The sequence below is a fragment of the Lactuca virosa genome, chromosome 7 (assembly GCF_052849685.1).
Source record: "Lactuca virosa cultivar CGN04683 chromosome 7, Lactuca_virosa_CGN04683_v6, whole genome shotgun sequence".
Taxonomy (NCBI): Eukaryota; Viridiplantae; Streptophyta; class Magnoliopsida; order Asterales; family Asteraceae; genus Lactuca; species Lactuca virosa.
In genome coordinates, this window is record NC_136432.1 from 278,298,327 (window position 1) to 278,321,950 (window position 23,624).

At 35.5% G+C, this 23,624-nt stretch overlaps 1 long non-coding RNA gene across 1 annotated transcript; it reads right to left on the reverse strand.

Annotated features, from left to right (window-relative positions):
- Window positions 1–18,354: 18,354 nt before the first annotated feature.
- On the reverse strand, window positions 18,355–19,678 carry LOC145123455 (uncharacterized). Its single transcript, XR_013715145.1, has 4 exons — window positions 19,213–19,678; window positions 19,091–19,121; window positions 18,616–18,685; window positions 18,355–18,465 (listed from the first exon to the last, which is right to left on the reverse strand). It is a non-coding gene; the product is annotated as an uncharacterized LOC145123455 (long non-coding RNA).
- Window positions 19,679–23,624: the final 3,946 nt, after the last annotated feature.

Genomic DNA, 23,624 nt, shown 5'->3' on the forward strand with positions numbered 1-23,624 from the left:
AGCTCCTATTGTGTCTTTTATGTCTACAGACATTTCTTTAGTACTAACAAAGTAGAAAATTTCATTTTTCCTTTTAAGCGGATTTAAAATACTAAGTTTAGAAGGAACATTTTTGAAAATGTTTTCTTTCTTTATTTTTAAATCTGTTTTCTTGACCCGAGAGAGAAGATCTTGTTTTATTAAGAGGTTTGCATGAAAGCCGTCTTCATCCTCAACATAAGTTAGGATTTGTTTTTCTTCTGAATCATTTTCTTCAGAATTGTTGAAAATTTCTTTATTCATGTTTAAGAAATGTTAACAAGTTAAAATCCTTTTTCTGAGTTCTGAAACTGAGTTTAAAGCTTTATCAAGGTGTTCTTGATGCATTTTTTGCCTATGTAGGAGGTACTTACGTATATTAACCATGGTTGGTATATATTCGTGAGTATGTTTATTTTGTGCTTGTAGAATTCTGAAATTTATATGCACTAAATCTTTTTTATTACTTAAAAGTATATCTTTATGTTGAGAAATCTCATTCTCTGTATTACGAATTTCTTCAAATAATTCACTGTAAAGTGTTTTATTATAATGTAGTACCATTTTTTAACAAGGCTCTGATACCAGTGAAGGTGTACGGAATTTGTTTATTATATTTTGTATGTTTAGAAGGAAATAGATGCAAAAAATTGTAAAGAGAAAACTCATTAATCAATAAGTGTTTTGTAGTAGGAGTATTACTTACATAGATAGAAACTATTCAAGCCAGCCTGTGTCAATCATTGGTCTATGTGGTTGCTTTCCCTGTTGGCCTCATGCCTGTGGTACTGTTGACCATCGTCGACCTGACACTCTGTCACTTACAGGTTTCATGACTCTATTTTGTAAGAACACTCAAGTATAACAAAACAAAGATTTATTGATAAAAGAGCTCCCGAAATGGGAGTACTCCTATAATATTTTACATCTCTCCCTTCTAAGGGAGATTTTTACTCACAAGACATTGAACTTGAAAATTTACAAGATAGAGAGTGTTTTTGTTGCACTCGTTCTTGCGATGATCTTTTCTACAAAACATAACTCTCAGTTTATAGATATATTGAGAGGGTCTGATCCTTGCCTATTATGTCAGGCATGACGTTTTTATCCACTAAAGATTACATTATTGTGGACAGCTGGAAAGCTTTTAATAATGGAGAAAAGGCATTATTATTTTGAGTGGAGGGGCCATTTGACACGTGAAGCATCTTTCTTTAAGATGATGAGGATTTGTCATCTTCAGAGGGGGGTCCCTCCTTTGTCTCCGAATCTTTGCAATCACAAAAGTGACAAAGATGTTCTTCGAAAAGTTGTTCTGCATGTCGGCAGAAGTGTTGGCGTGTAGCATTGGATACTTCCATGCTATTGTTCATGAATTTTTCTCCAAACTTGGAGGCTTGACGAAGATCTTCTTGGCTGGTGTTGTTGTAACTCCAGCTTGTAATTATACAATGTGAATTGGTATAATTAATCTTCTTTTTTGAACCAGAGATAATTTCAATGATTTTTTCTGATATTCTTCTTAAACCATTGACGCGGTTAGGATGAAGAATTTCTGTGAAAGGTAGATCTTTATCTTCCATTGGTTGAGATTGTTCAATCTCTCTATTGGCTTTAGAAAGACCAATTTCCAGAAAGTGGTATGGAGAAAGAGTTGATTCTTGAATCCATTCTGGGAGTGAAGAGATGCATCTGATGTAGATCGGATTATCTTTTGCTTTAAGTACTTTCTTTCGAAAGTTCTTAATGGATTCTATCATGCTGCTTGGGAAGAATTTGAGTTCTTGAAGGTTGCAGCTTGGGTAGATATTGTCGATTAGTCCAGCTTGAAAGGCTTGGTAGACTAATTTTGCATCTGCTCCTTCGAGAAAGTTGAACAGACTTTTTGTTTTCTTGTCCGTAGTGAAAAACTTTTCATGAACAAGGTCTTCTGGGCATGCAGCTCTTGCTTTCTTCCAGATTGTTCTGAAATCTTCAAAAGAGATTTCAGGATAGTTAACCATTTGTTGAACGTCAATTGGAACGTCAAACCTTTGGTCTCTGTGGGCTTCTTTGACTTTTTGAATTTTTGGTCGAAGAAGTGGTTGGTTAGTCTTGCTTGTATCGTCTTGATAAGTGGCAAGGCTTAATCTTGCAGATGTTTCATTTCTGAATTTTTTGCAAGTAACTTTATCAACTTTACAGAAGGTTTCTGTAATTCCCCAGTCAGTATGAACACCGGCATGGGGTCCTTTATAGATTACATAAAATCTTTCAGCTTCTTTGTTAAGAGCTTTTTTGTAATCTGGTGTGAACTCCTGCACAGATTTGTTAGTGGGTGACAAAGTTGTCATTTTACTGATTCCTTCAGTACAAGGATTGGGATCAACCAATAAGCTAGTTTTTCCATTAGGAAGAGGAGTAGCTGTCTCCTTTATTATGCTTTTTAGCAAAGCATCAGCTTTCAACGGATTTGTTGATTCTTTACCAGGTGCCGTTTGCACTGGAATAGCCTTTGTTTTTGAGCTTTCGCTTTCCGGTACATTGGTGACCGTTGTTACTTGTTCATACAAGTTGATTTTCTGCTCAATTGCAGATAGCTCTATGAGGAGCATTTGTTTCTTCATCCTCAAAATGTTGAGGTCTTCCATTTTTGTAAACTCAATTTTTGTTTACTTTTCTCTCTAATCTCCTCCTCACTTTTTTTGTAGGTGAAGTTTTTTGTGAGGAAATATGTCATGAGGATCATATCCTTTTATAGGGCTCGAGAGGAGCGAGTGAGATCATGGATGATGTAAGGCATACCTGAAGTCACGAGTGAGGCAGTCTGCCAGTACGTTTTTGTTTCCTGCGAGATGTTCAACAGCGAAAGTATATCGTGAGAACCACTCTTGCCATCGTATTAGCCGGCCTAATTTGTTATCTCCTGCAATCTTCGTTCGGAGGAAATAAGTAAAATTTTTATTATCTGTACGAACCAGGAAATTTACTGGTGTTAAATATACAGAGAATTTTGTAATAACTCTTTTTACAGCGAGTAATTCTTTTTCATTGCTATGGTAGTTTTTCTCAGCTGCTTTGAAACTGCCAGAGGTGTACCTGCAAATTTGTTCTTCGTTTTTGGGGTTTTTAGCTTTTAAAACACCTCCCCAAAATTCATCAGAAGCATCAGTTTCAATAATTAAACTGTCTTCAATGTTTGGAAGATGAAGTTTTGGAAAATTGATTAAAACTTTCTTTATCTTTTTGATGTAGTCTGTATCAGCATTTGACCAATTCCAGATGACATCTTTTTTTAATTTTACCTGTAAAGGTTTTCTCATGGCTGCAAGTTTTTCAATATATGTTTCAGCATAAGTTAAAACACCAAGAAATCTTTGCAGTTGTTTTTTGTCTTCTAAAACATTTGGAAAGTCATGTAAATGTTCAAGAATATGCTTTTGAGGACAATGAGTACCTTCATTTATTTCTAAACCCAAAAAATTGATTTTTGTTTTGAAAATATGAGCTTTCTTTTTTGAAAGTATTATTCCATATTTTAAAATAGTTCTGAGAACCTGTGTGACATGAACATAGTGTTCTTGTTCATTTTTGCTGAAGATCATGATGTCATCAACGTATACAGTGCAGAAACCTTCAAGGCCTCGAAGAGCGTTCTGCATGTGTCTTTGAAAAATACTAGGAGCTTGTTTAAGCCCAAAGGGTAGTACTTTCCATTGAAAGAGTCCATCAGGACATGTGAAGGCAGTGAGAAGCTGCGATTCTTCATCAAGTAGAACTTGCCAGAAACCTGACTTGCAGTCGAAGCTTGAATAAATGTTTTTTCCTCGTAGAAGAGTCAAGAGTTCGTGCATATTGGGAAGATTATGTGAGTCTCCAATAGTTGCATCATTGATTGCTTTGTAATTGACAACCATGCGCTTCTTTCCTCTTCTTTTCTCTGCTTCTTTATTGACAAGAAAGGCAGGAGACATATGAGGGGATTTTGATTCTATAATTAGTCTCATATCAAGTAATTCCTTGATTTGTTTGGAAAATTCTTCTCTATCTTGTAAAGAGTAAACCATAGGTTTTTCTCTAATAACCGTCTTGGGATTAATAAGCTTAATTGAAGCTTTCATCCATCCTTTGGTTTTATTTGGATCAATAGGATTTTCAGAACAAACTTTTTCAAGAAGATCTTCAATCTGTTTGAACCTGGTAGTTTGAATAGAAATAATCTTTTCTTTATTAATCCCTTCATGGGTTATATTAGTACCTGGAATTTGTTTTTCTTTAGAACCTTTTTCTTGAGTTTCAAGAAAACCTGGTTTTCCTTTGCTATAGGCTTCTGTAACCTTTTTTATAATTACCATATCATTATTAAGATGAAAGGCGATTCTATCTATCCATTGTATGAATGGTCCATAAACTTGACAGAAGTTGTTTCCAATTATGATATCAATTCCTGAATTTTGTTGGTAAATAGTGGGAACGTTGAAATGTTCTCCTGAAAGTTCGAGATTAATGTTTCTACAAACTTTATTAATTTTTATGGTTTCACCATTTGCAATAGTGGCACTAATTTCTTTGGGAGCGTTTTCCCAGAGTTCATCCGGAATGATGAATTTGCTTGCAAGACATAAAGATGCACCTGTGTCTACAAAACAATGTACTCTTAATTTTTTATATCCTTTAAAGTTAAGGAAAGTAGAAACATAGATAGAGTTTGGATTAGTAAGATTCATGATAAGGGAATCATCAATCTTCTGGAGGTTTACGCAAAAATGGTTAATCTCCTCCTCTCTGAAAAGTGGGGTTTGTATGGGACTAGTCTGAGTCATCCGTTGTTGATTCGTATTCATCAGTGTCTGATGAAGATTCTGTCTCAACATGATATATAAAAACATGTTGTGTACCATCATACTCTTCTTCAAGAGCTTCAAATCCCCCATTGTTAGCGGTTTGTAAAACCTTGACTTTGTCTGGGTATTTTTTTCTATTTGGACATTCATTGGCGTAGTGTCCTTCTTCATTGCAGATCCAACACCTACATTTTTTCTTTCCTTGCGGACAGGAAGTATTCTTCTTAGGTGTTTCTTTTGAAGGTTTTTTGAAGTATTTTCCTGGTGAAAATTTTCTTCTTTTCTTTTTCCAAAAAGATTTGAATTTCTTTTTGTTTTTATACTTTTTCTTATTATAATTTTTCTTTCCAATATCAAAGTTTTTGAAATCAGAGAGAATGCTACAACAATCTTTGCTTATTGTTTTGAGTTTTTGTTGTTTATATCTGTCTTGACAGATTCTCAGCGTTTCGCCCAATCAACAACCTACAGGAAGTTCATCTTAACCTAGTTGATGATTCTTTGGTCATCTTGACTAAAGATAAATTTCTGAATGCTATCAACCTTCGTGTTCATCCGTCTACAAGGTGTTACACTCCAAGCACGAACGACATTATCACTTCACTCTATCAGATGGGCTATCAAAAGAAACTCAAAGGCATTGGGGAATTCAAGAAAAACCAGTTGCCTGCGGTCTGGCAGTTTCTGTGTCACTTCATCATCCGGTGTCTCTCTGGCATAACCGGAGGAACTGACAACATGGGCCTGAAGTTGCTTGAAATAGTGTGAAGCTTCTTCACTGGGAACGACGTCAACTACGGTCAAATATTGTGGGATGACATCCTTCACTATATCCCAAAGGAGCATCCGAGGGAAGGCGCAACAGAACTCACATTTTCACGCTTCTGGTCCTTCTGCATTTCAGACCTTCATAATGACATAGGAATCAGCATGGGCAACGACATCAACTTCTTTATCACTCGCGATCTCAAAAGGTACACATTCTCAAAAGATCTATCTATCTTTGGACCTCTGAGACGTTTGCCCATATACTTGTTGATGTCTGTTGGACTGGAAACCAAAGAAGTCACAGACCATATAGAGGCTACGGAAGGTATTGACCCATATCTTTCTACCCCGCCTTTACCCAGTCAGTCCACCTTAGCCTCGACGGAACCACATCATCTAGTGAGTACCGCAGAACCATCTACCACTACACGGTTAAATCAACCCTTAGCTCAAAGGGAAAAGAAGCTTGTATCTTCAAAGAAAGCACCCCACCGCTAGTCAAAGAAAGTTGAATTTTCAAAGAAACGAAAAGCAGTTGCGTCCTCAAATGAATCCCCTCCTCATCCTCAAAACTCTCCTGTCCATATTGAAGAAGAATCTGACAGTGACTCCGGATCAATTCTTGTTCGCAAGAAACGGAAAACAAACCCAAGTCCTAGCCATATGCGTAACCGGACTGATACCGAAGTCTCTCAAAAGACTCCGGTAGTCCTTGGGGACCCCGCAGACCTATTAGCTTCAACCATCCCCAGCCACTCAGACATAGTAAGTGTGTCTGTTTCATCTGATCATGGAGACTCGACCCCAATTGAATCCCAAGAGGATCTTGTTGGTTCCAAACGCCCTAAGGTCTCCAAGGCTTCCGATCTCTATTTCTTTGAGGAACAGGAGTTGCGCTCCATACTTGATTCTGTCATCCAAACACTTGATACACATTCCCAACCGCAGGGCAATTCTTCATCCCTAGCCAGAACTGAGCCGAGGCCAAACTTGACTATAGGTCAAGGAGACCGAGGAAGCTCAGGAAATCCTACTCTGCTTACCTTACAATCAGGTGGTTTATGTTGGGTTTTGAGCATTCTAACACTCCTATGGTGTACATGCAACCCTATAAACCTTGGATCTATGTTTTCTCTATTATACATGCAAATATTAACTATTCCAAGGTTTCATCCTAACTAGCATATTATGAAGCACCTATACTACAAAGTTCTAGTTAGATGACATACCTTTTGATGTATCTTGATGTCTTCAAGCTTTAAGAGCTTAGCCCCAATAGTGTGGAAGCCTCAAATGGAATCACAAATCACCAAAACACCTTGGAAGAACTTGAGAGAATATGTATGCACACTAAAATCGGCCCACTCTTATTTTCACACACTTGTGCCAATTTTGTGAGCCAAGGACCCCTTTATATATTATGGAGGATTAGGGTTACATCCATGTAAACCCTAATACCCATGACCTTTCATTTACATAGGATCCATGGGTTAAAAGCTCCATGGACCATCCATGAAAGCTTAGCCCAACCTAAATGAACTTGGCCCATTCCATATATATAAGACTCCATATTTAATTAGTTCTTTTTGATCATTTAATTAATTCTAAATTAATTCTTGATCAATACTAATTAAATAATATGATTCCATATTAATATATTAGAACTTATAATATATTAATATAAATCATAAATATACTATTCTCAAAAGACTATCCATATAAATTGTGCCGGTGAAGTGCAACCCAAATGGACCATGCCGGGTCGGGTCAAGTACATACCAAATATAGTTATGGACTTAGACATTAATCCAACAGTCTCCCACTTGGATAAGTCTAAAACTATTATTGAGTATGACTTCAAAACCTAACTGGCAATCGTAGCTCTTAAAGCCGCTGTCGAACTCTGACCTTGTCAATGACTTGTCCAATAGATAAGGGATCATATATTCCTCCATTCTAGATATCATAGGGACTGAGACATGGATTATAATCATTCTCTCTGTCCATTTGTTGTTTCCTAATTTTCAATTTATGATGACTGACTGATTGAACAAATCAAATCAGTCCTGGCTTGGCCAAGCACTCACATGTGTCATCGCTAAATCATCGAGGGGCCCACAGGTATCGCTTTTATCCCGAAGGTAAAAGGAATGGATAAACTTCGACTCATATGGCTTGTTCTACTACTTGTTGAATCATACACAAAGGCACGTTTTATAACATCGAGTTACCAAATTTGTTTTCGTGCAATCAATGTATAACGAACTCATAGTAACAACTCATATCTCTAGGTTTGAAGAATATAAGATATTATCGTCTCATGATCACTCGTGATAAAATCCATGAAGTGATTCAAATGAGCGCGGGTTGAATCCAATACTCAGAACTTATGAGCACTCATGAGTGTTGTAGCACCACTTTGTCCACCAACTTGGACCTCTACAAACCAATCCATGACAGTCTTGATTCATATCTACTTCCAACATATGACCGACTGTGGATGGTTTGAATAACTTAATCATTCAGGAAGAGCGACTTAGTTATTCTGGAAGTCAAAACATGCAAAGTGAAACACAAGAATAAGTCAATCAAATATGGTATCAAACCCTATGAATATAAATAAACACTTTTATTTATCACCGTACTGATTACTCATTATTCATTGTTTCGGTTTTATCAACTTTATACTTGAATTAAAAACACTAGTTGTCCCATACTCCAAGCATGTACACTATGTTTTTCTTAAACAATAGCTTTGCTATACACCAAGTATGAACTCTATGTTTGTCTATGATCCTTACTTTGTGAAATAAACCAATTGAACATAATTTCAATGATTCTAATTTCACACTCCCAAATCCTTATCGAAAAATGTGAGAATTTCAAATTCCTATCATTTATCGAAATCTTTTTAGATTTTAAACTTATATGCACTGACCCTCCTGTAATGAATATGTACAAAGTCACAAAGACTTGTCAACAGTCATTATAAGGTATTCCAATGGAGATCAACTCCATGGAAACCAAGTCTCATATTCAAAGTACATTGCTTTGGACATGCTTTTTGCATTAAGTTTTCTAATCTTACACATATAACTTCCACCTATGGAGACAACTCCATATTCTCATTTTGACTATCACTTCCGAATAAGAGATGCCTCTTTTAAGAATATCTCAATATGGTCCTTCCAAAATTAGCACTATACTTCCAACTGTCCCTGAGCAACCAATCTTTGGTAAACCTCAGATTGTCCTCGACAATTGCTTAATCATTTTAGTCATATCCAATTCTAGACCTTTTCCCTTCTTAATGCCTCTGGGCATTTGGAAAAATTTAGAAATGACAAATATTATAGCACATGCAATCGATCCTGTACCCAAAGCAAATGGTACACGATTCATGATGTCTCACATAAAGACATGATTCTAGACCAGTCTTTTGCTACAATATTTTTATTTGCCATGTTTTCAAAATTTGACTATGAAGAGGGATGCCGTAATCATAATCGAATTTTGAGAACGCAATATATAGAATTTCCTTAAGTTGAACCAATCCAACATGAAATTCATATATATATTCTTGACTAAAGATGATTAAGGTCTCAATCTAAGCCTTTAGAACTGAAATGAAGTATATCCTCTCCCTTAATTATAGCAAAACAACTTTTTCAATCCCTGCAGCCTCACGAATTGAAACTTTTGTTTTCTATAATTAACATTGTTAACTTTCAACACTAACAATAATTATCATGCTCCCACTAACATGATGATTATTAGCATAACACTTATGCTCTCACTAGCTTTGACAGGTACTCAGAAATCAGTTGGACTTCTAGAAATCAATACTTTATTGACTTTCTTACCAAAGTTCAGATTTCTGATACGAGATGCTTTGATAAAACTTTATCAAAATCATACACCTTTCCTTAGATAGCATGCATGTGTGTCTAAACAATTTCAGAACTATGAAAAGGGATGCCGTAATCATAGTCTCAATTGTTTAGACCTTTTGCCATCTACTTCAAATCTACTTGGTGGAAGTGTTTCCTCACCATCATTTTCATGAATCGGAGAGAAACCTTATGACCCTTAGATTTTATGGTGTATGTGTTCTTATCCATGTGAATCGTCAAAACCATAGTCACAACACAAGGATAATGACAAATCCAAACTCATATGGACTGAACTTATGCAATCTTAACTTCTTGCCACCTGGCAGTACAGGGCCTGGCATTGCTTCCAAGTTGTTATGCAACCAATTGAGAACTTTCAGAACTCCTATGCAAAGCCAACTTTAACTGGAATGGGCACAGAATATGTCAACACGATAGGTTATAAACCTCAAGTCGTGTGCTAGTGAAGAACCTCAGGTTTTATTCTTGATTAGTTCTTGAAATTCTTTTTAGGGTCTTTAAGACTCCCACTATCCTCTTGACATATAAGACTATCTTGCTAAATATTCAAGAGATAGTGCGGATTCTTTATCAGGACAAACACTTCACACAATTGGCCTTAGTTGGTCTTTGTTTTATCCAAAACATCACAACTTACCAATTTCAAATGTACAAGAGTAGGACACTTTTACTCTTACATTTGACAAGTGTTTTATACCTTTCTTTAAGATATGTCACTCAAGTTACAATCTTGGAGTATGACTCTAAGAATTGTTTTGGAACGAAGTATGACTCATCTTCCTGATCTAACCATTTTAACAATTCATGACTCCTCTTCTTAGTCATAAGAATGCACTAAGATGACCTTTAGAGGACTAATTGTGATATGATTTCTAAATCATTAAGATGATCACAAACATGATACTAAAGTACTCTCCCATCTTTTCAGATTTGAGAAACTTTTATCTTTCTGCCTAATTTGATTCTTCCCATTCGTTCTGCCATACATTGAGACTTTTCCAATGTTTCAGAATTATACTTAAACTTGTAAGTATAACCATATTTACTAAACTTTAGTAAATCAAATAGTCTTAACGAGCTTTGTGGTGGACATGACCAGTGCACAAGAATGTGTACTCAATCCCTTTAGTCCTTCACTTGACTCACACATCCATGTGAACAAGTAATTAGTCTTGATTTTCCAATGCTTGAAAGTTCTCATTCATCATACTATTCAACTTGCATGATTCCAAGTTTCGGTCCAATTGAAACTTGGGTGATGAGGAACTTTCCTGATTTGGTAAATTTAGACACTACCACAAATGAAAGAATCAAATCCATTTTCCAATATTGCTGTCAGTGGAATCATATAAGCAACAATTTTCCACAAATGCCATTGTAAGGATACTTCAAATAAATAAAATTAAACAATTTTCTTTTATTTTAAAACTTTGCGGAAAAACTTATCCTTACAATCCACATGGAAAATTGTTGTTATCTATTCCTTAGCAATATATCATAACTTCTTAAGCAACTGCTCAAAATTCTGATGCGATCGAAATCCACCTTCGCGATCAGAATCAACATATACTTCCTTTAAGATTTCTCTGTATTCTTTGATTCTTAAAACATCAACATGTGACCCAGTCACATCATGTAATGAGGATCTTAGAATAGAACTTAACAGAGTTAGATAATGGGCTCTACCTAATGTAGAGTCAAACTTATTGACTTTAACATCCTTAGGTAAATTTGGCAGCTTTGCAATCAACGCCCCTTCCTTTGGCAAAATAAACATATGGACCCTTTGGTAATGGGACTATCTCAGACTTAGCCTTTCTCTTTACCATTTGGTCAACCGGGTTGACTATGGCCAATCCCTTTCCATTGGGAAGAGAATGCTTTTTCTGGATTTCCAGTGTCACCATTGTCACTGTCCATAAAGTTTTTGGGAAGTTGATCTTCTAATCAAATTTGCTTTACTATCGTTCCAAATCATTGTTGATTCAGCAGCACCAAGCAAATAGATATGATCATTAAGGTTCATGTCATAGTCTGTTTCATAGTAGTCCCAAAGGAACTCACTATGTGACTTAGAAAGTGATTGAACATCCAACTTTCTCAAGACTTTGACACCCAACTCTCCCGGCTTGTCAATATGTGACTTCATCTCTAAGATGTGATCACACATAGACCTTGCTTGCCATTAGGGCTTGAGTGACCTTGAACTTGTGGGTTAGGGAGAATAATTGGAGGAGGTGGAGGTAGAGAAGTATGACTTCCATGAGCCAAACTCGGGAAGTCATATTCATTAGGAAAGCTTGGTTTGGGAAGATCATTGTTGTCTAAACCAGACATCAACAATGGGAGAAATTCACGTAAAGTTGATTTAAGTCCTTAATATAACACCCAATATGATATATTAAGGCTAGGACCCAACAAACTATTTTATAACTTGGAAGAGGGATGCCGTAATCCAAGCTATAAAATATTTGAAGGTAGGTGAATGACGATTCACCAATTTCCACCAAGATAAACGAAATGTATTATTAGGTTTTAATTGGTTTTAAAACTCCTAGATTCTTTTGAGATTCATTGAACTTTTCAGTGGCATGTTTCAATCTCGAGTGTGCCCTTCAGGTTTTGTGACTGGGATGCCGAGGATCACAAAACAAAGGTGTGAAGTAACCATGCAAATATACTTGGTACCCTTAATATTTACCCCTCAATCGATGTGGTGGTTAACCACACACGCTCCAACGATACTATGATAAACATTAAGTTACCCTTTGCCTACCTTGTTAAGTCCAGGTTAGTGTGCCGGTTAACCACACACGCTCCACTAACAGCTTAAACAAAGTGCAAAGTGTAATTTCATGGATTAGCACCTTATTCACATTTTCCTAAGTAACTAAGATTGGGAATTTATAAGTGTTTAGTTACTTAGTATTTATCATTATACTTATAATGAAGGGAGAATTATAGTCCTTGTCCTACCTGTTCGGCTAACGACCCTCCACCGGTCAAGGAAGCGGTGAGTGAGAGTGGACACCCATTAAACTGCCATTTTATAGGCAGTAACCTTATACCCCCTTATAGACCGACTTCGTGAATGAGGCCTACTAATGGTAAGACGACTTGCTCTTATACATATAATATATTAAACTTTTAATATTATAATAGTATCAGGGTGTATTTTAGACATTTAAAATTCTTGGTGGTTTAATCTATTAATTAAACTAGACTTTTAATTTAATTAAACTCAAACCATATACTTATGGATTAATAATACTCTTTTAATTAAACGCTTTAATTAACTATTAATAAAGTCAATAAGAGTTAATTTGAACTATTCAACAAAACATCATAATTCCAATTATTAAACTCAAAATTAAAACCATTTAATTAATTGTTTAAGTTATGAACCCAAGAGTTTTAGAATTCAATTCTTTTTTTTCATAAAAAACTTTTCTCAAATTCCAAAACTTGAGGGCAAGTTTTGTAATTCTTGAAAACCTTTGGATTACATAACTTATGGAATTAATGGTGTTTTATGATGAAACTTTCCATATTCCATAACTTAAGAACAAGTTATGGAATTCTTTAAAACATTAACACCAAATTTTGTAACTCCATAAAAACTTTGAATCAATTTTTTTTTTAAAAAAAAAACTTTCATATCCATAACTTATGGAAGTTTCAAAAACCCTTAAGATCACAACTTTAAAAAAAACTTTTGAGCTCCAAAATTTTATGACAAAATATGTAACTCCTTAAAACATTTAGATCAACTTTTAAAACTAATAAAATAATCATATCATTTTATCTTTTACTAAATTTGACCTAATTCAACTCATATAACAAATGATTCAAATTTTACAAATAATTCGTTTTTCACAAAACAAGTAATTATCTTAAAATTTGACAAACGTCATGTTTTTTTTTCCTTTTTTTTTCCACTTGAAAATAAAACATTTGCATCAATATAACAGAAAACAACTTGGCTTTGATACTACTGTTGGGTTTTGAGCATTCTAACACTCCTATGGTGTACATGCAACCCTATAAACCTTGGATCTATGTTTTCTCTATTATACATGCAAATATTAACTATTCCAAGGTTTCATCCTAACTAGCATATTATGAAGCACCTATACTACAAAGTTCTAGTTAGATGACATACCTTTTGATGTAGCTTGATGTCTTCAAGCTTTAAGAGCTTAGCCCCAATAGTGTGGAAGCCTCAAATGGAATCACAAATCACCAAAACACCTTGGAAGAACTTGAGAGAATATGTATGCACACTAAAATCGGCCCACTCTTATTTTCACACACTTGTGCCAATTTTGTGAGCCAAGGACCCCTTTATATATTATGGAGGATTACGGTTACATCCATGTAAACCCTAATACCCATGACCTTTCATTTACATAGGATCCATGGGTTAAAAGCTCCATGGACCATCCATGAAAGCTTAGCCCAACCTAAATGAACTTGGCCCATTCCATATATATAAGAGTCCATATTTAATTAGTTCTTTTTGATCACTTAATTAATTCTAAATTAATTCTTGATCAATACTAATTAAATAATATGATTCCATATTAATATATTAGAACTTATAATATATTAATATAAATCATAAATATACTATTCTCAAAAGACTATCCATATAAATTGTGCCGGTGAAGTGCAACCCAAATGGACCATGCCGGGTCGGGTCAAGTACATACCAAATATAGTTATGGACTTAGACATTAATCCAAAAGTTTAGGCATGGTAAGCACAAATATGCAAGGATCCATGAACCCGGGGGACACCCCGGTGCGACAAAAAGGATTTGACGTATATGATTCTGATGACTCTTGGATTCGGTATAACCCACAGACTGAATCTGAAGTAAAAAAGTATGAAGCTTTCAGAAGGGCATTCCAGGCCCGCAAAGATCAGCAAACCAAACAACAGCAACTAAAAGAGTAGGAAATTCAAACAGTTGCCAAGTACTGGGCGGATGCGATCAATAATGCAAACACAGTGGCCACAATCCTTGAAGTTCAAGATTGGATGACCTCCATGGCTGAAACCATCCAGAAAGCCCAAGCTCTTCAAAGTGGCGCAGGTCCCTCAAAGCCCACTCAAACTGCCGAAATTCATGCATCCAATGAAGAGGGTCCCGCAATAGAGGTCAGCTCCGGACCAACTTTTGGTCTATATGATCTTGATATGACTGAAGTTAATCAACCACCTCAGTCAGATGACTTCATGATGGTTTTGATGATGAAGATTCAAGCGGTTCTCAGCATTCAACTTCCAAACCAAAAGAGAAGAAGAAAAAGAAGAAAATGGCTGTTACTTGTAAGGAATTTTTGAGCCTTCAAGAAAAGGTTGATAAAATCTTAGCTGCAGTATCAACCCCTCCACAAACCGAAGCTGCTTTTCCTCAGTCTATTGCTGAAAGATTTGAGCGATTAGAAACAAGAGAACGCCTGGATGCTGAACAAATTTCGCTCAAAGTTGAAATGGGGATCCGTGCCCTTGACAACAACAAAACGGCAGACCACAAGGAATTCTTAGCCGCTGCTGACAGACTCATTCAAGAGGTCACCGTAATCAAAACAGAACTTCAATCAGCGATTGCGAACCAAGCAATTCAATCCAAAAAGCTTGTTGAGGAAACTCACAACGCTTACGAGTCAACCATTTCAGTGCTCCAATCAACGATCAACAATCTTCGACGCTCCCTGACCGCAAGCTCTCATGGTCAGGAAATCCTCAAGCTAACCAAAGACATTCATCAGTTGCTGTTCAACACAAGGATCCCCGATAATCAACAACTATCTGATATTCTGAAGTCCCAATTCAATGATGTATTCACAAAGATTGACGGACTCCGTCAGTGGTTTGAGGATCAACAGGTTAATTCCTCAAAAGGGGGAAGTGAGCACTCTGATCCGCAGCTCCATCAATCTCTGGTCACACCAGACTTCGGTCCATCTCACTTCGCTCCAAAATAACCAATTGCAACCCCTGAAGCTTACCAACCTCCAATTTTAACTACAGATCAAACTAAACCTCCCACTCCGGTGCCTTCTCCTCAAAAATCTCTTCCGCAGATTCAAATTAAGCAACATGAATCTCCTCCTCGCCAAGAAACCCCACCTTATTCCAGAAACTTGGCACCAACTATGTATTCAGAACACTTCGATGACTCCCCCGCAACAGAGCAAAGGAAGAAGGACTGGAAGGCAATAAAGTTCGCGGAACAAATATGAAGAGACCATGGGTTCGACACTACCATGGATGAATCTCTCATTAACTCATGGGTTAATGCAACCCGCAAACTTCTAGATGATGACTACAGGCTAGTGCTGACATACGCTGAGCCTCCGGAAGATGGCTACTGGGACATTCCCATTTCTCCGAATGCCATGTTTTTCACAGTTTTTGAACCATTTGACCTAAGTCTCCTTGATGATCAAAGACTACCTCTGGAGTTTGAACTTCTCAACAAGTTCCGTGGAAATCATGGATCCAAATTCGAGGACATATGGTAAAGTGACAGGCCTTTCGTAGTCAAGAACTACAAGGTCCGTAAATTCATGAAGTCCGAGTTCATTCAATACACGTTGACAAGAAGAGGCTGTGATTACATCCGAACTCAGGCTGACTTCCCGTGTATGAATCCAAAAGAAGTATTCTTAATCACAAGAGTGTTTCAACTCAAATCCGAAAAACACTCCAAAATGTAGATTGCGTATGAAAAAGCTTGCGAGTACCTATGGTGTTCAGTATGAGATTTTGCTAAAATAGATGCTGACATTCATCCGAACCTGGTTCAGAAGTTCAACCTTCCTCCAATTGATCCCGCACCAGTGTATACTGAAGGTTATCAAGAACGTTCTTTGGGTGCAACCAACTTACCAAAATTGGGAGTTGTGTTCAAAAGAGTTAATAGTGATGTCAACTACTTTATTCCCATCACTGCCATGCACCGCATGACCCGAAGGCAACTAGAAGTCACTCTGACTGCGGTTCAAATATCAAAGCACACAACAGACGAAGTCAAGTTCGAGATCACTCGAAGAATCAAATGGCTGGGAGAAGTTAGACAATTCTGGTGGCTGCTAATAAAGTTTTTAAAGCTCAACAAGTGAGAAGGTTAAAGAGGTCACTTAGGGGGAAATTGTTGAAGCAAGAAGTGACCCTCTTGAACCTCCATCCGAAGTCACCACTCTACCGCAATACTGCTGCCTCTACCGCAACGTGAAGCGAAGATGTCATCCGCAACCTTCTTTCCAGAACAAAGACTTAGTATTTTTTAACTTATGTATTTACTATGTTTTGTCCAATGTACCTTGCATGGACACTTCTTTTAGTCTTTGTTTATTTCTTCTGTAACTTTCATGGAGCTCTATAAATAGAGCCTTCGACTTCAGTTTGCAATACACATCTTTCTCTCATCTTATCTTATCTCATTACATTCTTACTGTCAAGATCCTGCTGTACTTAAATCTATTAACTAAAGATCATAATCTCTCCTCGGAGTAAGTCACTCTTGACTTAATCACGTTAAGCTGATCACATTTATTAACTTGGTTTGATTGCAATCCTTGTTACGAATCAGCTTAAGTGTTTACTTGACATAATACTTGTTGTCATTTATATTTCCTTATATTTCCACATCTAATTATCTAACTCTCTAACTCTAACTCATTATTGTTGAGCTTTATGATCCTTTGAGTTAAACTTATTCCGCAATATAACTTGTTCTAACGTTTGTCCAAGTGTGTTTCTGAAAAGTTTTTCTCAACACGTAATATATTAAAACATGACCATAAATTAGTATTAATCACATGTTTTTTCATTTGTCATTACTATTTCTGACTTTTAGTCACTTATTTTTTCATTTCTCGTTACTATTATTAACTTTTAGTGACATGTTTTGTCTTTAATCATGGCGACCGGTTACTTTTGATCACACAAAAGTAATTAAACTGTGACAATAAATTACTTTTAGCCATAGGTTGATACATTTCTCGTGACTATTCTTTACTTTTAATGATGGGTTTTTTGCGTGTCCAAAAGTCATGTCCATAAATCACTTTTAGTCACACATTTTTTAATTTCTCATTACTATTATTGACTTTTCCTGACATGTTTTGTCTTTAATCAAGACGATTGGTTACCATAAACCACTTTTAGTCACATGTTTGTTTTGCCAATAGATAGTTAAAGAAAAAAATACAATAAATAAAAACCAAATACAATTTTAACCACAATGATGGTAAACATTAATATAAAAAAAATATTCATCACAAGCTCAACAAAAATGATAACAACTATCTAATACAAGTACTTGTCGAGTGTTCAGCCTCTTTGTCACCTACACCAGGGGTAAAAATGCCCGACATTCAATAATCAACATCCACCACACACCACACGTTCATATTCAACCTACTGTTAAACCATGAATATAAAAGGTAGAATTTGTAAGTACCATGTTTTAATAGGAAAATTTTGTGAAAGTACAATGTTAAAATTGGAAAATCTTGAAAGTATGATACTATAATGACCAAAAAAACCATCTAACTTGATTTGTTTTACAAGTTCTTGCCATTTACCTACAACAAGCAACATGTTTTCACCAATTAGTAAGATTTCTCAAAGTACAATGTTAAAATAGGAAAATCTAGAAAGTATGATCCTATAATTACCAAAAAATTAAATATTTATTCTAAACTCTAATTGCAAAAACTAAGATGCAAAAAGGGTAAATATTGTACACCATAATATAACCATTTAAATAGAAAAAATAAGGGACGCTTAACTGGATCCATTTAATATATGCATATGTCAAGCTTCTAATATATGCATTGGTTGACCTTTTAGCACCTTGTAGCTGTTTACAGCTGATCTCAAATTCTTGTAACACCAAAAATCACAACAATTATTCCAATAATAGCCTGCAATCAGAAAGGGTATTAAACAAATCACAACAATTGTTCCAATAATAAGCTACAATCGATGTTAAACCAGTTTGACTATAAGTAGTATAAATGACTAAATATGGATCATAGTATAATAAGAAGTCACTTTTCAAGATGAAAACTTACAAGAGCCATATACGACGGCGATGTTGAGGTTCTTTCATGGCCATTGATCTTCCTTCAACAACTACATAACCTGGACCATCAATCATATAGAATGTTAAAAGTTAAAACGTTTAATGTAATCTGTCTTCAAATAAGGTATCATTCATATCAATTAATTAAGCTTCATGGAAACTTTGATGTCAACGTTGGGCACAAGGGTTCATTTTTTGCCCGAGAGATATCTTTTTATCTATTAACATATGTTGTGTCCATCAATCAGACATTTACTTGTGTATGTATAAGTAGCCTCATCCCAAACAACATTCATCATGTATACATTATTTTATCATACTTGGTACTTCATTCAAAGGCTGGAGAAACTCTCTGAAATTTTTTGTCCATTTCCGTAAACATCAAGAAATATCAGAACTTAAAATATACAAATGCTTAACAAAATAAGATCGTTAAAAGGGGGAGAGATTACAAAGAAGCTTACAACCGTTTCATAGCCACCATTGTACCATCTCCTGATTAAGTAATGGTGTTATTAAAACGTCACATGAAAACATGATAAGGGATATATCAATGAAAACAAATATAAGGGTTAAATCGATGAACCTGAGATTCTTTGTGGTTGCATCTTTCCTAATTAAACCAAGAAATAGTATAGCATGTCCTCTATCTCCCTTGTCCTCGCCCTTCTTCCTCTCAAATCATCTCGTGTTTCTATTTTATGTAGCATTGGACATATACACAGGGGTAGGGTTTAACCCAACCTTGGTTTCTCTATTGCCCTCTCTAATCCATCGATTGAGACATCATCGTAATCCTAGACTCACCTTGAGCGGAAACATAGTGTTTCATGAATTCTAAGATGGAGAGAAGGAGATGACGCAAAATCATAAATCGCCAGCGGTTTTGTGCGCGTGAGGCTCCCTTGTCAAAAAAGTTACGACATTGTGAGAGAAATCGGAGATTGGAGAGCCTGAGGTGTGACTTCGTGAAAGAAATAGGATATTGGAGAGCATGAGGTGCGACTTTGTGAGAGAAAACAGGGTGGTTGTTTATGGAATCGTTTCAACGTTGGTTTCGATGAACCACCAAAATTCTAGAGTGGATTGTAATCACGTACAATAAAAAGAGCGGATCGGTGCATCCAAGGCTGGGTGAGACTGTGAGAGACGACGTGTGTAGAAAAAAAAAGAGAGAAAATAGGGATTATGTCTAAATTTTTGTTTTTTAGAAGAGGAGGGAAATAAAAATATTTGGTTTTTGGTAAGGAGGGGAAAATCTTGAAATTTTAGTAAAAAGAGAAAATTGAACTTTTTTTGGAAGACTGGAAAAAATTGAACTCCCTCCAAAAAAAATCGTTTTTCAACATTTAACTGTCATCATAAAACATTTATAATGACATGTTTTATTGATCTTTTATTCTTATAATTTTATACTTTTAGCTACACACAAAAATTAAAACGTGAGTATATAATACTTTTAGTTACATGTTTTGTTTTTTTAAATGTCATAATAAAATAGTTACAGTTACATATTGTTATTCTTTTCTGTTCAAAATCATTAATTTTAGACATACAAATGAAATTAAACTGTTTCATAAAACACTTATAGTCACATGTTTTTTTAAATGTCATAAAAATAACTTAAAATCACAATGATCTACCGTAACTATTGGCTAGTATTTGTCACGCTTTTATGTACAAAAATGACGAAATGTGTGAACGTGGTTTGCAATGGTGACGGTTTTTAGCTAATACGTGACTAAAACATCATTGGAATTTGATTAGTGACCTATAGTGACGCAATTAACCAAAATCATGACAACCTTGTTTTCAAAAACTATGGCCATAGGTCATTTTTGTACTAGTGCTTTTATAACATCATGTTACTGATTCATTTACGCAACACTAATGCACAACCGACATGCAAATTACAACTTATGTATCTCTATTTGAAGAATAGTAGATATTATCATATTAGAATTACTCGTGATAAAATCCATGAAGTAATCTCTAAGCGTGGGTTTATCCAATACTCAAAATCTCCATTTTCTAAGTACTCATGAATATTGAAGCAATCCCATGCAATGTCTATGGACAATCTACAATCGATTCATGACAGTCTTGATTCACTACTTACTTCCAAAAGTATGAGCGACTGTGGAACTTTGAATAATAAAATTATTCAGGAAGTAAAACATGCAAAGTGAAACACAATAATAAATTAAGTAACTATGGTATCATACCCATTAAATATAAATAAATCCTTATTATTTAATCACCATAACAGTTAAAAACTTATGCATTGTGTAATGTTTCGAGTAATAAACTAACCACTTGAATTAGATAACATCAGTCATGTCATGTTATGAACACGCATACTATGCCTCTCTATGGTCCTTCCTTTGTGAACAGATCGACTGGACATTACTCCAATGATGCTCAATTCATAATTCCAAATTCTTGTCACTATCTAAGATGTTGTGGAATTCCAAGTTTACATGCATTGACCTCCTGTGATGTGGAGGTTCGAAGGTCACAACGACTGAGCCTCCTATATCACAGAATGGTCCAATGGAACTTGTTATTAGAAACAATTCCATGGTTATGAAGTCTCAAATTCAAGGTACACTCCTTGAACACTTCTCTTGCATGAAAGATTCCAACTCACATGTAGATTTAGCAACCCTCTCCCATTATGGAAACATTTCCATATGACCATCAGTTCTGACCAAGAATCATCTTATTCTAGACCGTGTCACTATGGTTCGTCCTAACAATATCATACTTCCAACTGTCCACAAGCAACCTGTCTTTAGTAAACCTCAGAATGTTCTTGACATTTGTTTAACAACTTTAGTCACATGAAATTCTAATGCTTTTCGTACAATCCTAAAGGCATTTGAAATATTAGAATAAGCAAATATTATAGCACATGTGATCGATCCTATATCTGAAGCATATGGGACTCGACTCGTTATGTCCTACACAAGGATTTGATATATTTTCAGTCCCTTGGCATAATATTTCTATATATCGAATGTCCTATGTTGAAACGTTTCAACATGCTATTCGTATATGTCTTTCACTAGGTTCCATTAAACTATTTGATTTAAACCTTTAGATTCGAAATGAAGTATGAGTTCCCTCTCCCTTAAGTCCACTATAGAGAAACATTTTCTGAATTTTGCAATTTGAAAAAAATAGAAACATTATTTCCTACAAATAGTATTGTCAACATGCAATACTAGTATAGCAGTTATGCTCCCACTAGCTTTGACATGTACCTAGAAATCAACTGGACTCCTAGAAATCAATACCTTTCGACTTTCTTACAGAAGTGCAGATTTCTGTTACGCGATGCTTCGATAAGTCTCCAACTAGACTTCTTAATCTTATACACCTTTTTGGATAATGTATGTGTATGTTTAAACCCTTTTCAAGACTGGTAGATATTGTCACACCCCCAGCCATCGGCGGAAACACCGGGTGGTGTAACATCATTCTTCGTATCACAGTTATATAACATACATTGAACAGTACTAAAGAAAATACATAACTTTATTGATAATTGAAAGTTACATAACTGTTTTTCTAGGACCTATTACATAATATCCGACTATGGCATACTTCTTAATGAACAGAAAGGTAATAGTAAAACTTCTTCTGTTCGAATACATACCAGCTTTTCAAGTTCCTGAAAACACATGCATTTTAAAATACGTCAACATAAAGTTGGTGAGTCCACAGGTTTTGACTCCATAAAATAGTACATTTTCCACATTCAAAAGTATAGTTTTGAAAGTATCATTTTGACTCTCCAACATTTACTATGTATATTAGGTATAATAGTTTACTTATCAATTAAGTGTTATACCTAAATATTCCTTAAACCTAAGGTATAAGTAGGGGGAAACTTATACTTAACATTAATACTTGTATACGACAAAGTATAATGTTTCTAACAATTTGCTACCATGAGTCTGTAACCGCTGCTATGACATAATACCTCTGATAAAACACACTCATGATTTACCATGAGAAACAACACACTCATGATTTACCATGAGAAACAACACCGTACGCTTCATCGACGCCGGAACAATAACAAGTAAAAGGATAATTCATCACTCGCTTTTGGTTGACTGTAGCTAACAGTCACAAGTGGGGTGGTCAACCCGTATACTAATTATACACGACTTCCGCTAAAATCCTTAATCTTAGTTGATGAATACAATTACTCATGTAGACTTTGACGGCTTCCTATAGCTCTAACAACAAAAGCATTTTCATGTCTAAAACCCTAAGCTACTAGACTATGCTTTTAAACATTACTCCTAACTTCATAACATTTAGGCAGTATAACAGCTATAACTTGAAGTAAAACCAGGTTTTATCTTGACATAAAACCAATAACAACAACAACATATAACATACCAAGTTTTATTTTGACATCAAACCAATAATAGCAACATACTTTATAAATTAACATATAGAACTTCCGAATATAACTTCAGAACTATATCACACACAACATATATATAGAATCCTAAGTATAACTCAAGATCTACATTAGTATAATAACATGCTCACAAGTTGATAATAGTTGTATATATTCAAAATATTATATTTAGAACAACTATACCCCGGTTATTATAACTATATACTATCATATAGACATAATAATAATGTATATACAATATTTAGCATGTTTTTCCCCCAAAATATTAGAAAGTGGGGCTGTGAAACTCACCCTAGTAGCGTGATTTTATGTAATCTAAGCAGAAACGGTCAGCGTACGAGGTCGTCGGGGCTCGGGATGCAAGATGGCTTCAGCAAAGGAGAGAGGAGAAAGAAGTTTACGTGTAAGAATGGCTGAAGTCGGACCTGCTATTTATAGTAGGGATTTTGGACCCCCACGTCGTGGGTTTATAAGACCCATGTCGTGACATAGGATCTTATCCCCGTAGACTTGCCATTTGCGTCCCTAGCTTCGGAAGGTGGCCATGTGACTCATCA